Source organism: Cololabis saira, chromosome 19 (genome assembly GCF_033807715.1).
Source record: "Cololabis saira isolate AMF1-May2022 chromosome 19, fColSai1.1, whole genome shotgun sequence".
NCBI classification, from domain to species: Eukaryota; Metazoa; Chordata; class Actinopteri; order Beloniformes; family Belonidae; genus Cololabis; species Cololabis saira.
In genome coordinates, this window is record NC_084605.1 from 14,536,968 (window position 1) to 14,555,091 (window position 18,124).

At 42.8% G+C, this 18,124-nt stretch overlaps 1 protein-coding gene across 3 annotated transcripts in view; it reads left to right on the forward strand.

The window, feature by feature from the left end:
• LOC133419296 (thyroid hormone receptor alpha) overlaps window positions 1–18,124 on the forward strand; it is a 252,702-nt gene that overhangs the window by 74,994 nt on the left and 159,584 nt on the right. The window lies entirely within an intron of this gene.

Here is an 18,124-nt window from a genome sequence, read left to right on the forward strand (position 1 = left end):
CCGCAAACGGGAAGTTTTCTCAACAAATGATGACAAAACGATCCTAGTGGTCCAGGCTCAGGCCTTTGTCTAAGCTGTGGGACCTTCTCCATCTGCACCCCTCCACCCCTCCGCCCCCCACAGACCACAACGACAGGTCTATGTGGTCTTGAACTGCTGCCGCGGCTCGTGTCTGAGGGTAATTGAATGGGCCGGGTTCAAACTCTGTGTTCACAGTGTCAGAATATGAATTAAAACCTCTTTCTTTTTTTTGTTAGACACCTTGGACTCTGTGTCTTTTAATCTTTTCTGTCCATTATGAATCGGTAACGTTTTGGCCTTTCATTTTCTCTCTCATTCTGTTACATTTTCTTTTACTTTTCATTCTGGCTCTTTTTTTCTCTCCACCTCTGTGTGAGTGCGTCTGTGGGGAGCGTAGCAGTTAGCTGCCATGTAGCAAAGCTGAACCAGAGAAACCTCGCAGGGCTTCGTGTTGTGTTCTTCTGAGCTTGTTCTTGTAGAGAAAATTGAAAATCCACGAGCACAGCAAAAAAACAACAACAAAAAAAAACAAGCAAGAACCTATAAAGGAGCTGGAAATAGGCTTTGTGCGTGTGCGTGTTAGCGCGTGCTTGCGTGCGTGCGTGCGTGCGTGCGGTTGTACTTTTCCTCTTAAGAGAAACATCTCTCAAGGATTTTGCAATCCACAATCTGCTGGCTTTTCTGTTTATTTCTGTGAATTTGTGTATTTGACTATGAATTTGAATACTGTATTTGACCCGGTCTTTGTACGTTTTGACCGTATAGAAACGTAATTCTCGTCAGTTGTGTGAAATAAGACCTGGAAACAGGCAGTGTGGCATAGAATTGTCAAATTGGTTTAATTCACCGTACGAATTGTTACAGATTACTTTTATAATACTGTATTTGACCCGGTCTTTGTACGTTTTGACCGTATAGAAATGTAATTCTTGCTATTTTAAGAATGAGATGTGTACCTGCTGTACTCTAGTGCCCTTACTTTTTAACAACTTGTGTTTTTTATTATTTTACCTCTTTTCTTATCATTTTATTTCATTTTATTTGTTATTTACTGTTTAATTGTGAGCAGATCTGCTCAGGTGTGTCTTCATGCCCAGAGGAATTCTGGGTATAAGTGTGGTTCACTTGTGTCTTCATGCTCAGTGTGTGCTCCGCAGCTTCTGGTTTTATCTCAGCTGCTTCATCTGCACTGTGGGCCATCTGATTAAAGTCGCAGCTTTTCTTCATGCAGTCCTAAAAGACCCGAGCGCGGCCTGGGCTCAGATAAGCTACGCTGCTGCCGCTTGTGCCTGTTTCTCAGAATACGCCCATCTCTCTGTTCATGTGTGGGCATGTCTTTGTAGTTTGAGCCCAGAGGCACATGTGACATCATGCGATGAGAACTGTTTTTGCCGTGGCAGCCTCCTCTCCAGGTTTCGGGGGGGCTGTTGGGGGATGAGCAGTGTGTTTACATAGGTGTACTATCCAGGGCTGGGGATCGATTCAAATGTCAGGAATCGATTTGATTCCGATTCCTAAGATTCAGAATCGCTTATCAAGATTTGATCTGATTCGATTCCGATATCGATTTGGGTTAGTGTTATTAAAACTATATACTATACTATAAATTATATGACGATGTAGTTATGCAACATATGAATACTAGTATTATATTGAGATTCAACAGCAAGTATTAGCAGCTAATGATGCTGTAAGGACCAATCACCTCCCAGAATACTGATATAACTGCTTTAAGAAACATCGTGTCAGAATTATCAAACAGATCCAGGGCAGCAAACAGAGGCCGTATGAAATGGGTTTTATTTTTTTCCACATTCCGTTTTAATTTTTTCCATTTTCGGTCTATTTCGGTTTTTAATTTTTGAGAATTTGGTTTTCAACATTTTATGCAAATGTAACCCCAAGACAGTATATAAAGTAATGAAATATAGACAATTTATGCAATTATAACTGAAAACTTTAATGTTTTCATACTTTAAAGCATATTTAAAGGCAAAAACAGTAGTTATTCTTGTGTCCAACAAAAAATTCCTATTTTGGGCATAAACAAAAAAATACCAAAAGTTGTAATGATGAAAAAGAATTCGATCTTTAGACATATGAATCGATTTTTAGGAATTAATATGAGAATCGATTTAGAATTGGAAAATGTATTTTTTCAACACAGGCCTAGTGCTATCTGACCTGCAGGCCAGGCTTCTGTTGACTTTGATGATCCAGTTCTGCGTGTTGAGCTCGTCCTGTGGGGGAGTCTGCCGTCCTAGAGCCCCTCATGTTTCTCAGTGACGCACCATGCATCTTCTGAAGGCACTAAAGAACTCCTTGGCCCCTGCAGCCCTCTGGGTTATGTTAATGACATCGCAGCACAAAGGAACTGTCTGCTTTCATTATGGAAGGCTGTTGGGCTCACGCCTCTTGCTCCTGTATGTGTTTCTTTGATAATTTTCCTGCTTCCTTTGCACACTTATTTCACTGCCGTCCCAATGTGGGCCCTTTGATTCCCCCTCCTTGTGAGGAGAGGTGGACTAATCCTCTGAATCAAATGTGTCACTTTCTCCAAGCAGCGATGAATAGGCCCAGATTACCAGCGGACACTAATCTCATTTAGCTTCCACCATGATGGTGATGCTGTGGGTTGGGTTCTGCTGGGTTCTGATGCTGCTGATGCTGGGTTCTGATGCTGGGTTCTGATGCTGGTTCTGATGCTGGGTTCTGATGCTGCCGGGTTCTGATGCTGCCGGGTTCTGATGCCGGGTTCTGATGCTGGGTTCTGATGATGGGTTCTGATACTGCTGATGCTGAGATGATTTACTGCATGTTTTGACTCTGGTGTGGCCCAGCTGTTCGTGGGAACCTGTTGTGCTTCCTCTTCGTTTTTCCTCACTGAATTCTGCGGTGCTCATAGTGGTAAATGCGAGGCTTGGACACATGTTGCATGCAGCATGTATCCTGTGTAGATGTAAAGGAGTCCTATTATGGCATTTAATGTATATTTTAAAACAGGCCTTGAATGTCTTAAAAACAATCAAAAGCTTGTTTTTTCTACATAAATCAGAAATTCAGCCTGTGGGCCATGTCTTCATTTTTACCGCTTCTAACCTCCTTTTCTGTGAGTGATTCTGAGGGGAGGGGAGGCTATGATAATGAGGCACTGCGCTGATTGGCTGCCTGAATGACGTGTAGCAGGGGAGGAGACAAAGCCTCTCCGGGCAGAAGAGCCGGCTCCGTACACTATTAAACCGTGTGCGATGCGATTGAACTTCAGTGACAAAATAAATTCCATTGCTTTATTTTTTTTTGTATTGGACTGTCCTAACTGGCCGCGAGTTTAACAGTTTCAGTGTGGACAGAGAGCGTCCGATGTCACGCAGCTCGACGGGATAGTCGGACGCTCTCATTCAGTTACATGCTGTAAACGGATCTTAAAGCCTGAATTACGCTTCTGCGTTAAATCAACGCGTACCCTACGCCGTAGGCTCTGCGTTGGGGTAACCCAGAACCATAAATCAGCCTTTAGTCACCTCGTCTTCACACTAATTCACACAGGAAGATTTAATTGAATTCTAAACAGGTACACCACAGTTATTTACTCCGATTCCTCATTTCATTTCTTATGTTACACAAGACAAATTAATCATGTTAACTGTAAAGAAATCACAACACTGAATTTTCACAAATGGCAACTTTATTGTTAAAAAAATAAAATAACATAAGTTGTATATAAATAACATTTATGCACTATTGTTGGCTCAAGGAAGGACCGTGCATTTCTTCTGAAGGTGTCGTTGAGCAGCTTCAGGTGCTTGGAATATCTGAAACCATAAACAGAAAAAAATGTATTACGGTACTAATAGAGCTCCGTAACACGGAGTAACACCGGAGCTAAGATAAATACTTAGCCCATGCAAAGATCATACTTGTAAACAAATATAAATAACATAAAAAATGAACGTCACTTACCGCTGACTCGTGTGCAGTTGCCGGGTCCGTGCTGTTGGAACTGTTCCTTTTATAAGGGTAATTGTCGATGCAAAACCTCATTTCTACTGTCCCCGCTGTGGAAACAGCCACCGCTTCTGAACAATGGCGGACACTCCGGCAGGCGGAGTTGGTTGTGGGCGTGGTTTCAGCAGCGGAGGAGACCGAGGCGTGGTTTGCATTTTGCTTACGTAACGAAAATGCACAAATCTGAACGGCTCGTAGAAGTCACATGACACTGGAAGGATCCTCTGGGCAGGGTGAACAGACCCTGCAGAATTTAGTTGCATTCCTCCTTATCTGAGTTGTCAGGGTGAGGGGAGACCACTTTATATATGTTAAAGCAAGAAAAAACGTGTTTTTCATAATAGGTCCCCTTTAAAGTATAACATCATAAACCCGGTTCAGAATAGAAATATCACGTATTTCTCTTCGCCCGACTCCACTTTTTGCTACATTAGTTGTAGCTAGTGCGTGTTATGAGTGAAACACCACAGTAGAATAACGTGAGTCTCAAGCAAGGCACAGCTAGAAGGAAGATGCAGTGGAGCCGGATGGCTGACTTTGTCCCCTAAAACCAGCCGCTGTGAACACATCTGTGACGGTATGGTTGAGCAGGGAGACGTTGGGCTGTGTTTATGGGCTATTTTGGCTAAAACACATCAAAACTGTTAATTCAGGAAATGATCATCTTGTGAAAAAAGGGCAATGCTAACATTGTTTAATGTCTGTTCATGATGGCGCCGGCTCACTGTGTTCAGTTTAAGGAACATCACAGCACTTATAGTATCAAAAATATATTTTCTTTACATCTGGCATCCCCCCTTAGACTAAAAGGAGAAACCTTTTAACATAATTGCATGATGCCTTTATCCTTTCACTTCATGCACACACCCAGACAAGGTTTTCTAGAGCGCCACTAATGTCCCCTTCTCTTTAAATGCACAGGGCGTGCAGATAGAGAGGACGGCGTGGGGGCAGAGCTGTATGCAGCCTGACCAATATTAAATGTTTATTCTGACAGGCCTCGGTGCATGGTCTTCTCCCCGTGTGCTATGACCTGCCCACCCCCCGGGTCTCCTTGAACCGTCAGATGGTGCAGGCTCTGATCCGCAGGGCCGTATGTCCCTCCGTTTCTGAGTAGCCGGTCTTTTCTTTCCTTTTATATTTTCTCTGGATTGCCATCCACCTGTGAATTTTATGAGTCGTCGTACGGTGAACTCGGCCTCTCGCAGGGACAAAAGGGCCGCCCTCGGAGTGACATTGTGAACAAGCTGATACCCTCACCCCCCTCACCCCATCCACAATGTGGATAGATGGGCACCCCGAGGGCCTCAAGGACATTTACTGAACTTGAGGGTTTGTGTGTCCATGGAAAAACAAAACTTAAAAAAGAAAGATTTGATTCCAAGCAATGCGGCTGCAGATGGTCCCGTCACCGCTGTTGAGCCCAGAGGCACACGTGACATCATGCGATGAGTAGGGATGGGCGGTATGGACTAAAAAATGTATCACGATAATTTCTGGCATTTATCCCGATGACGATAAAAAAAATACCTCTTTCTTTCTTTCTTTCTTTCTTTCTTTCTTTCTTTCTTTCTTTCTGGCTCATTTCCTTCCTTCCTTCCTTCCTTCCTTCCTTCCTTCCTTCCTTCCTTCCTTCCTTCCTTCCTTCTTTCTTTCCTTCCTTCTTCCCTCCCTCTTTTCTCCCTTCCTTTCTCCTTTCCTTGTTTTCTCCCTTCCTTCTCCCCCTTCCTTCCTTCCTTCCTTCCTTCCTTCCTTCCTTCCTTCCTTCCTTCCTTCCTTCCTTCCTTCCTTCCTTCCTTCCTTCCTTCCTTCCTTCTTCCCTTCCTCTTTTCTCCCTTCCTTCCTTCTTTCCTTCCTTCCTTCCTTCCTTCCTTCCTTCCTTCCTTCCTTCCTTCCTTCCTTCCTTCCTTCCTTCCTTCCTTCTTCCCTCCCTCTTTTCTCCCTTCCTTTCTCCTTTCCTTGTTTTCTCCCTTCCTTCCTTCCTTCCTTCCTTCCTTCCTTCCTGCCTTCCTTCTTTTTTTCCTTCCTTCTTTCCTCCTGCTCTCTCCTTCCTTCCTTCCTTCCTTCCTTCCTTCCTTCCTTCCTTCCTTCCTTCCTTCCTTCCTTCCTTCCTTCCTTCCTTCCTTCACATACGTTGTGCGTGGATTTAACACAGAACCATATGATGACAAATTCTTACCGTGGGGAATTTTTTTGACGGTTTATCGTGAACGGTAAAATATCGCCCATTCCTAGCGATGAGACCTGTTTTTGCCGTGGCAGCCTCCTCTCCAGGTTTTGGGGGGGGCTGTTGGGGAATGAGCAGTGCGCGGCCGTGTGTTTACATAGGTGTACTATCCAGGGCTGGGGATCGATTCAAATGTCAGGAATCGATTTGATTCCGATCCCTAGGATTCAGAATCGATTATCAAGATTTGATCCGATTTGATTCCGATATTGATTTGGGTTAGTGTTATTAAAACTGTTTTTTGAGCTGTTGCATGAATTATATGACTGTGTAGTTATGCAACATATTAATATTAGTATTATATTGAGATTCAACAGCAAGTATTGGCAACTAATGATGCTGTAAGGACCAATCACCTCCCAGAATGCTGATAGAACTGCTTTCAGAAACATCGTGGGGCAGAATTACCAAACAGATCCAGGGAGGAAACAGAGGCCGTAATTTACTGTATTTCTACTGTACAACATGCCATGCGCACCAAAACATGTAGAGGCTTCCTGGTTTTAATTAAAAGCGTTGTCTAATCTGGAGTACATTCAGTGATTACTTTCAGCTGGGAGCATTTAAAGTTTACTTAATAGGTATCATTATTTTGGGTTGTAAACTCTGAGAATTTACAGTATTCTTTTTGGAAAACTGCTGCTTTCACAGTCTTCTTAAATGTCTACACCATCTGCAGGTTTTTTCTAAAGTTGTGCACATCTGCTTATACAATATTTTCTGCTCATTTCCCCCTTCAAGCCAGCACAGATACAGATCTGTATATGCAGGTCACGTTACACAGGTTTCATGTTGGTCAGTGTAAGATTATAGTTCTGTTTAAAGTACTACGGTTTTCAGTGTTTGGTGTTTTGAATTATCCTCCGTTCATGATAAAATAAGCTTCAGCAACAATGATCACAGGAATTTACTTCCTATTTTTTGAGAGTGATAATAAACATTTTATTTCTCTTTTTTAGCATTTGGTGTTTTGGCTTTTCATTTGTTAGACATATTTTTACATTTTTAACAACACAAGATTGTGTTTTACTTTATCCCGACTTCTCCAAGACACCTTAAAGGCAGGGGATGGGATATCTGGATGAAGTCATATCTGGACATTTGAAACAAAGCATCAACAAAACGCCAAGAAATCAAGTCCCCGCCTCTTCATGTGCTCAAACACAAGCACCCTGTTGATGATGAGGGGGGGTAAACGTTTGTATGGTGAGGAGGGCCGGTCCTGGCAGTGTAAAACTGGCTGGCAATCAGTGGATAGTGATTTTTTTTAAAGCACTGCTTTATAAACTTCATTTATCATTTCTAACGTTTTCGACTCCAACCTATGATGTTGCCACAACAAAGTGTTCCTGGAAACATTACATGAGTCCACAACTGTTTTACAATCGATTATGCCCCCCCTCCCCCCCTGAAAAAAAACAAAACTGCATGGCATTTCATTTTTGCTTTTCTTCTTTTTGTCAAAAAAGCAGGGTTTTTTGAGTAAGAAAACGCCTTTTCCCCATCAGTGTTTGAGTTCTTTAACACTTGCAGCGATTAGCCTCGCATGGCCCGCTGCGCCCTGCGACAGGATCTGCTCCCTGAGGCCAGGCAGGATCTGAGCTTTTCCATCCACCATCATTCACGGCCGTGACAGGCGGGTGAATTCCCCCTCAGCCGCCCCGGCCAGCAGTTCAAAGCCTCGCGTTTGCCACTAGAGACGGGGTGTAGTGGTGAACTCGGGGGGGGGGCCCCCCGACAGAATTTACCCTCAAGATGTTTTCGGTGGAGTGTCTTCTGAAGTAGGAAGACTTGTGCTTTTGTTTGAGACTTCCTCTGGCTCATGTTGGCAGTGCCTCGGCTCGGCCGTCCTGCAGGGACGCCGAGAAACAGAGGAATCCTTCAAAAACAACAAGTTGCTTTTGTAGCTTGTAAGGGAATGACTCTGCTGGGAATGCAGAGCGTTGGAGTTCCAGCTCACTTTTGTTGAAAATGAGCAGCTTTGCAGTTTAATTTGTATTAATGCAAGATTTTTCTCTTTAATTAAAAGATTAAAGAACAGGAGTGCAAATTTTCCTTAAGCCCTCTAACAACCTCTGAAATAACATCCCATTCTTTTCTTAATTAAAGCTTACCATCAGCCTTTTAAAACATCATAAACTGTACTTAGAGGGCAGGATTTTCTGGTTTCAGAGTGAAAGTGTAAGCATGTGTTGGAGGCGTGCACGGCTGGCGTCAGACGAGCAGCTACAACACAATACTATTATCAAGGCATTCCTGTTTGGACGTCCCTGCACCGCTGCAGCCCGGTATGAGTCAGGACTCATTAAACATCCCCTTTGAGTGAACTACTTTAACCCAAGAAGGACAGCTCTGCGGACATTATTATTATTGTTTATCTCCACGTTGGGGAACCTGCACAACCTCCCAGCTTCATATTGTTTACTTGTGGCACATGCGGTCGCTCACTCAACAGGAAGTTTACAACCTGCACTGCAGTAACGTTGCTTTCTATGCATCCGCTCCCATGAAACCGGCTCAAATGTTCACATGTTTGTCGTTTGGATCCTTCTGAAGCTTCGAATCAGTTGGGATCAACATTCAGAAGAAAAGAAAGCGGCTTGCAGTCCTTTGTGCACCTGAGCTCATGCTGCGTGGATCCAGTCAGGTCTGCGAATGTGGTCCGTTCTTCCTACGGCGTCTGGCAGTGCAGCGGGACCAGCTTTGATGTCACGCAGTCAGTGCAAATATAGCACGATCATGTGATCAAGTGCCATGCGCACATGACTGAAAACACACTGAAATCCATCTTGACATAGGACACCCATCACCCGAGTCCAGCGAACCTGTACATGTACTGTAGGGAGCACGCAGCCGCTCGGCATGTTTTACAGTCTTTAGGCCCGGCGCGGAACCGGGACGGTTAGCTTAAAAGAAACGTTGGGTTTTAGCTTTGCACGAGTCGTTAAAGCACATTTCCCGTCATCTCAGCCGCCTTACTCAGCTCTGCCAAACACACCAATTAGGACTGGGCGATATTTTACCGTTCACGATAAACCGTCAAAAAAATTCCCCATGGTAAGAATTTGTCATCTCGCAATAAAAACGATAAATTCCCGTTGATGACGTTTTTGTGTAAAGCTGATTTATAGAAGGAAGGAAGGAAGGAAGGAAGGAAGGAAGGAAGGAAGGAAGGAAGGAAGGAAGGAAGGAAGGAAGGAAGGAAGGAAGGAAGGAAGGAAGGAAGGAAGGAAGGAAGGAAGGAAGGAAGGAAGGAAGGAAGGAAGGAAGGAAGGAAGGAAGGAAGGAAGGAAGGAAGGAAGGAAGGAAGGAAGGAAGGAAGGAAGGAAGGAAGGAAGGAAGGAAGGAAGGAAGGAAGGAAGGAAGGAAGGAAGGACGGACGGACGGGACGGACGGACGGACGGACGGACGGACGGACGGACGGACGGACGGAAGGAAGGAAGGAAGGAAGGAAGGAAGGAAGGAAGGAAGGAAGGAAGGAAGGAAGGAAGGAAGGAAGGAAGGAAGGAAGGAAGGAAGGAAGGAAGGAAGGAAGGAAGGAAGGAAGGAAGGAAGGAAGGAAGGAAGGAAGGAAGGAAGGAAGGAAGGACATTCATTTGGAGGTAATTTTATGTTAATAGTCTGGACTAGGAATGGGCGATATTTTACCGTTCACGATAAACCGCCAAAAAAATTCCCCGCGGTAAGAAAAACGATAAATTGAGAAAGAAAGAAAGAAAGAAAGAAAGAAAGAAAGAAAGAAATGAGCCAGAAAGAAAGAAAGAAAGAAAGAAAGAAAGAAAGAAAGAAAGAAAGAAAGAAAGAAAGAAAGAAAGAAGGATAAATTCCCATTGATGACGTTTAGTAGTATTCAGTATTCTTTTAGAGCAGTGATTTGGGGGCCGAAAGACCGAATGTGGTGATAGATTTATAGTTACAAAGGTGGAGTTGAATTGGTATTTTTTTATCGTCATTCTTATCGTTAACGGGATAAATGCCAGAAATTATGGTGATACATTTTTTAGTCCATACCGCCCATCCCTAACACCAATACAATGTTGTCTCCTTTCACCCCACATGGTCCAACCAGTTGGGGTATCTGTACCATAATATTTAGTCATGCTTGGGGGGGTCAGAGACCAAACCCAAGCCTGGGTATCGGGCAGATTAAAGCTGAACAAGGGACCAGCCTCCTGCTGCTGACAGACGGAGTTATACTCAGATTTTTGTTGGTTAGCCACTCCGCCACTCTGCAACGAGTCGTTAAGAATACCTCCTAGGGTACTTGCATTGGGTTTTTGAAACCCTTGCTGGTTAACCACCTCAGCATGAGCACTTCCCCTGTGGACGTGCTTTTTTTTCCTTCCCTCCTTTCGGGACATCTTATTATCAGTTAACTCCTGCTGGAGAGAATCGTATTTGACGAATTCTATTATTCAGCTCCTTCACTTTCTTTCTTTCTTTCTTTCTTTCTTTCTTTCTTTCTTTCTTTCTTTCTTTCTTTCTTTCTTTCTTTCTTTCTTTCTTTCTTTCTTTCTTTCTTTCTTTCTTTCTTTCTTTCTTTCTTTCTTTCTTTCTTTCTAGACATTTCCCTTCACTCTGAGCCTCCTCCTTCCTCGTAATCTAGCACAGCTTTTCTAGCTTTTCTTTTCCTTGCCCACACAGGCCTGCGAGGGAAGAGCCTTCTGGCTAATTAGAGACGTGCCAGTGGACTTGCACTGCGACAAAGGCAGCATTCAGATGGGCGGGTTGGGGAACGGCTGGCCGTAGCGACGGCAGCGTTCGCTGTGAGCGCAGTGAAGTAGCTCACTTTTAAGGTTGTCCTCTCGGAGAGACACCCAAGCTCTTGACTCAATGTAGTGCCTTCCTGCCCTTGCTGCCCTCATCTCATGCTGTCGATCATCTTCTGCCACTCAGGGTCTTGCAGGGATTAGGAATGGGTGATATTTTACCGTTCACGATATACCGTCAAAAAAATTCCTCACAGTAAGAATTTATCATCTTGCGGTAAAAAACGATAAATTCCTGTTGATGATGTTTTTTGTGTAAAGCTGATTTTTGGAAGGAAGGAAGGAAGGAAGGAAAGGAGGAAGGATGGGAGAAAAAAGGAAGGGAAGAAGGAAGGAGAGAGCAGGAGGAAAGAAGGAAGGAAGGGAAAAAAGAAGGAAGGGAGGAAGGAAGGAAAGAAAGAAAGGGGGGGAAGCAAGGGAGAAAACAAGGAAAGGAGGAAGGATGGGAGAAAAGAGGAAGGGAAGAAGGAAGGAGAGAGCAGGAGGAAAGAAGGAAGGAAGGGAAAAAAGAAGGAAGGAAGGAAGGAAGGAAGGAAGGAAGGAAGGAAGGAAGGAAGGAAGGAAGGAAGGAAGGAAGGAAGGAAGGAAGGAAGGAAGGAAGGAAGGAAGGGAGGGAGAAAACAAGGAAAGAAGGAAGGGAGGGAAAAAAGAAGGAAGGAAGGAAGGAAGGAAAGAAAGGGGAGAAGGAAGGGAGAAAACAAGGAAAGGAGGAAGGATGGGAGAAAAGAGGAAGGGAAGGAGGAAGGAGAGAGCAGGAGGAAAGAAAGAAAGAAAGAAAGAAAGAAAGAAAGAAAGAAAGAAAGAAAGAAAGAAAGAAAGAAAGAAAGAAAGAAAGAAAGAAAGAAAGAAAGAAAGAAAGAAAGAAAGAAAGAAAGAAAGAAAAAAAAAAGGATAAATTCCCATTGATGACGTTTTTGTGTAACAAACATGGCGGATCTGAGAGCAAGATAGATTTATAGTTACAAAGGTGAAGTTGAATTGGTATTTTTTTTATCGTCATTTTTATCGTTATCGGGATAAATGCCAGAAATTATCGTGATACATTTTTTTAGTCCATACCGCCCATCCCTAGCGGGGATACATTTGACTTGGCTGCTGTGGTGCAGTGTCAGCACAGGCGTGATGGTCGATAGCAGTCTTCCCGGGGTGATCTGCTGTCTTCTGTGTTGCATATCTGACCCACATTCTCTCACCTTTCCAGCAGCTGTACACATTGTGGGCACAGTCCCTCTCCGTTGCTCTGCTGCTTCTGCGATCCCACTAATCCTTTGTGTAAGCTCACTGAACGACACACTGCCTCATCTGTTAGCAGAGTTAGTCATCTTTAGAGGTTTTTCACTTTCCCCTTCTTCTTTTTTTCTGCACCCCCATCCGTCGACTCATCCATCCATCCGCAGCCATCCTTTCCCTTTCCAGAGCAGGGAAATTGGTTCCTTAAGCAGAGGGGGAAATCCCCCACATACCACACGCAGAGTGCAACAGACACTCGTCCTTCTCCTCCATGTGAACACGTTTCCCAGGGTGCATTAGGAGTGGGCGGTATGGATTAAAATCTTTCACCATGTGTTGCATATTTTCTGAATTACCCCTGAAGAAATCTGTGAAACTTCATCGTTGATCTCAGCATCAGGAGTTGATCTCCCTGAGCAGATGGACCGTCGTCAGAGGAAGTCCATCCAGTTCTCTGTTTTGATTTCAAATTGAGAAACGCTTTATTGATAAAACAAGGAGGCAGTTCCTTTTGGCAAAATAGAGAATCTAGTAGTTAGAATATATGTGTGTATATGTATATATATATATATATATATATATATATATATATATATATGTGTGTGTGTGTGTATGTACACATATACTGTATACATACATATATGTATATATACACACACACACACACACACACACACGCACACATGCGTTCCTTCTGGCGTTTCCTGTTTGTAAGGATCGTAAAGACTTTAACAGCTTCCTTCACTTCACGTTCAGATAGTTCTCTCCGGTTGTCACGTCACGTCTGTAGATTTCCTCCTACATACACATTTCCAAATACTCTCTCATTTGTTGTCTCGTTTCTACTTTCTCTTGTTAGTCTGTTATTTTGTACCACGCAGCCTGCAAACCACAGGGACTAAACCCACGGTGAACTGCAGCAGCAACATGTCTCTTTTCATGAAGATGTCAACAAAAAGTAATCAGCGGGATGTTTTAGTGGTTTATCTTTTTTTATTTTTAAATACAAAAGCAAAAATAAACTAATATTGGAGGGAAACTGATTAAATTGTTGATTGGTTGGCTGACAATTGGCCATTTTTGAATTAATCGTCCAAAAACATGCAATGTTCAACACAAAAAGACTCCCAGAGAGTATTTAACTGTGATTTACCTCTGCCGTGCCACTGGCACGGTGCCAGTCGCTGTGGGTCGCGGCAGTTCTCGCAGACGTGGGTGGTCCCGCCAGAAGGGCCCTGAAGCAGCTTGGAAACATCCTTCAAACCTCCGTCTGTTCGGCCAGTGATGTGCATCAGGTTTACGTTGTGCTCCGCCGCAGTAGATATGTGTCTATTTACACACAGCGGAAGTCACAGAGAATCTAGTTGATTGTCAAAATAAAGCGCCGTGAGTGGACTCCCCATTGACTTTACGTTCAAAAGGCTCATTACATTTGACATTATAGACTTTGCATGATCACAAAGATTTTGGATTATTACATATATTATCTCCTTTTGCAATGCCAATCCAAACCTTGCTTCTATAGCCGCCGATCTACCAACTGCCTCTCCCTGGACATGTTGAGTGATGATCAGCAGTTCCTGGAGTTTATACTCTGAACACACTGATGCTTCCTCCTGTTCTCTTCCTCCGTTTACAGTGGTTGTGATAATGGTTGCGATATGAGGGATATATATGATGTATGAGTACTTCCAGGAAATGACGAGGTCTTTAAACAAGCGGTTAACCACCTGATTCTGCGTGGTCCAGAAGCTCTCCGGTTCTGAAATGCATTCAGTGGGACCCGAAGACACACTGGCCACGTTTACATGATGTTTTTTTATTCGGAATTAATTATTCTGAATTGAATAATTCCGAATTAAACTATTTTCCTTCGACTTTATATGGAAGTAGTAATTCCGAATTAAGGTTTTCATGGAAAACACGTTTGACCGGCTTTATCCAATTCCGCTTAAGGTCTGGGGTTGGGAAGGTTCTGATTGGATAGGGGGGCGTACCGGAAGTTACGTCTGCGGAAGTTAACGTCTACCGCAAGAAAAACAAACTTAGCTGCTTAGCCGCTACAACTTTGAAAAGCTCACAATTTGTATGTTTCCTGCCATCTGTTCTTTTATTTATTTCCGGGTCCTCCAAGCTATTTATTAAATAAATCGTCTCTGCTCTTGACCACCGTTTACCGCGTGCTGCCATCTTGAAACTTTGTTTGGAAAACAAGCCCAGCGCGGGATATAAGCGTCATCGCGGCAGACGGGCAAGGGGAACGACCGGAAAGACCAGAATTAATTTAAAGCGGAATGAGTGTATACATGATCGCAGAATTATTCTATTTGGATTTAAAATCGGAATAAACCAGCCACTTACTTCGGAATTAAGTCTAATTGGAATGGCCATTTTCATTCGGAATAAGGTGTTTACATGGTAATTTTTACTCATTTTAAATTGGATTTAATTTTAATTCTGAATTAAAGAGGAATTAAACTTCCCATGTAAACGCACTCACTGAGAACCGAGCAAAATCATAATGAATCTGGGCCGTGACACTTCGATCCCGGTGGGACCCAGGTCTAAGATGACCGGACAACGTGCTCGTATTCCCTCCCGTTTGAGTTGAACAGCATTGTTTGGGGATTGTTCCTCTTGCTTTTTAAATTATTTTCGGACATTGTGGTGGACCACTGCATAAATAGGCACAGGGGGTTACGCTTTTATTTTATTCCAGTATTTTTACAAATAAAGAAAGGATGAGCGGTGAGAAATAAAATGAACGTTTTTTGACATCTTGGCTCAAATCCCTTCTAAAACCCTGGAGTTTTGTTGTACGTGCAACACTTGGTGCCTGGTCACTGTGTTTTATTTTGAAAATTCACTGAATTCTCCATACCACTCTGATGATTTACTTCCTGTCAACTTGTCAACTCTGTGAAAATTGATGTGGTTCACTGCATCAAAATAGCGCCAAAATAGCCATGAAGCGTATTTTTAGCAGAGTTTTTAGCAGAGTAGTGTGTCTCTTCCGGGATGCTTCACGAACCACTCCAGGGTTGGTGCTGCAGCCCTTTGAGCTATGTTATCATTGTGTGGCACGATGCCATGAGAGTGCCATTGTTGTGAGGGACGAAGCCCAAAGCTACGTTCAACAGCAGTATTGGATATTGCTCTCACGACTTGGGGATGTACACTAAGACCCAAATGTGGGAGACTGCAGTGGCAGGATTTCCACACATAAGATATTTTATTAACAAAAAGCACTGCATAACCTGGAATCCACAAAGACTCAAACCAAAGCCTAAACTAGACAGAACCAGGAACACACTATAAACGTGGTGCAAACAGTAGAGACAAAACAGTAACCATGGCAATAAATAGTCAGCAAAAAGCAGTACGGACCAGCGGGGAGCAAGGGAAAGACAAGACAAGCGGCACACACGAGCGCTGACGAGACACAGGTGCAAACAATCAGGGCAGATGGGAACAAGGGGAGTCAAAACAGAACTAATAGACATAGGCGGCGGGCCAACGGGAGTTTCCATGCATTTAAACGATCCCCATTGAGCAAGGACCCATTTTTTTTTTTCAACAACGTCTACAGTTTTCAACAAATGAAATAAAAATTGTTGCCACTCGTAGTTCTTGCCCTTTTTTTTGTACATCAGTGACTTTGTCCAAGTTAGTTTTTCCGGCAAATATAGCGGGCGGCTATGTTTGGGGTCCGACATGCATGACGTGTTTGTAGTTATCATCCAATAGCGTGCTTGGAAATTTGCCGGTTCCGGTACCAGATCCCGACCAATAACCTTTTTTTTTTTTTATTAAACAAAAATTTATTGAAAATATACAAACTCTCAAAGAGGATAATGGACAAATATCAATTTAAATACAATATGAAAAGAAAGGAAAATAAAAATAAAAAAGGGGATTCTTGTTAGGAACACAAAAAAACAAAAACAAGGCGCTCTAAGAATTAAAAGAATTAAAAGGTGCATATGAATAACAATAAATTAAGCATTTAAATTCACATAATGGAGCATAGAAAAGGAGAGGAATTATTCAATTAGAATAACAAATAACAAGCAAGACCTATTTTACTTGCATTTTTGTTTTCTACTCTTTTGAGACATGTGAAAAAAAACTGAAAATCGTTAATAAAACCCCGGAAGGAGGGTTTACAATTTCTCCATTTGGCACAATGAATATGGTAGTTACCCCTGTAACAAAATTATATTAATATCAGAAACAGAAAATTCCAAATCATCCATGAAGAAAATAACATGGCTTAATTCAAAAGGTGGAACATTATTAATTTTAAGAGATATCCGATTGTGTATGTCTGTCCAGAAACAATGAGACAAAGGACATTCATAAAACAAATGATCCAGTGTGTCTTCATTCAAAAACGTTATATTATTATATTATCTAGTATTATATTAATTCAAGACAACTATCTAATGAGAAAAAACGTTAGATGCAGGCAAACCTCGACTTCACTTCACCCGCATGATGAGTGATGCTACCTAGTAGCGAGCGCTAGCTGTAAGAGCTAACGCCATCTTTACACTAACAAAACGTTGTGATACGTTATAACAAAATGTATCAAAAACAAGTTGCATAACTATTATTTTACAATAACATTAATACTTACCCTCAAACGTCGAGCGGTGCTGCCGATGCGGTCGAGAAACGTGCTCAGTCGTATCCATCAGCCTATTCCTGTGAAGCTGATTTAGCTGAGCTGTGTTCAGTGTAGCTAAATCTGATAGGTTAAAGGCATCCCTTCGTCAGTATCTTAGCGTGCTATTGGTTCGACTGATATAGTAGGCCGCAACGTTTGCCTGAAAATGTATCTATTTTTAAAATATGATTTTGAACCAAAACTGAGATCATATGAGTGGCAACAAACAGAATATGATTAAAAATAAAATAATCTTCACAGCTTTTAAAAATCTGGGTCCTCCGTCTGGTGGGGACCTTTATTTTGTAATACTAAAGCAGATACGCGGCCTCGACCCACCACCTAACAAGGACACGGGATTTTCAAAATAAAACAGGAACGGATAGATCCCTAACTGACAGCTGCATGTTTTTGTACTTCTGTGTAAACCTTCTTTCATGTGTAAACCTAATCCTTTACGAACGTGCAGATAACGAGACGTGAAGGGGGGGTGGACTGATTAGTTGTCTCAGCATCTTTAACTTTTACAGTTTGTTGCAAATCTTTATTGGACGATGAAGATTAAGGCATCCTCTCGCTCCCAATGTAAATAGTGATAGATGAGAATAAACTATGTGGTGCAAGTCCATGATGATAAAATGATGGATAGAAACTCATTGAAACGTGGACGTCTTCGTTGATCACCTCCACGCGCAGCACAGGACCTAGACCTGTGTGTGCTGTTTCCATCATCGGTGCTGGTCTGTTACGGCTTCAAAAATTCATCTTTTTTCTCACTTTTTATGTGTATTTGGCATTGGTCCGTCATGGTAACGGGGCGATGGCGTTAAAAAACCAGTCATGGTAGTTTCTGCAGCCATCACGGTGCAGCTGTGGCACCAGCTGAAAGACAAATGTTGGGCTTTCATGCCTGTGCGTCCTGGGATAAGACCTTAAAAAGATGGCACAAAGGAGGGAAATGAGAAACAGATGAAAACTAAAAGTGGTGACAGGTGGAGAGACGGTGAAGGCAGATGACAAAGTGCCAGGATGAAGGAAGAGCAAGCTTGAGGGATGAGAGGGAACTTTGGAAGATGACAGGAATGTGCTGTTGTTCCCGATGTGCAGAATCCCTCTATTTTCTCCGCTCGGACATCCATCTCTTTTACCAAACTATGGTAAAAGAACGGTGACGTACAGAGCTATGTCTGCATGGAACCCATT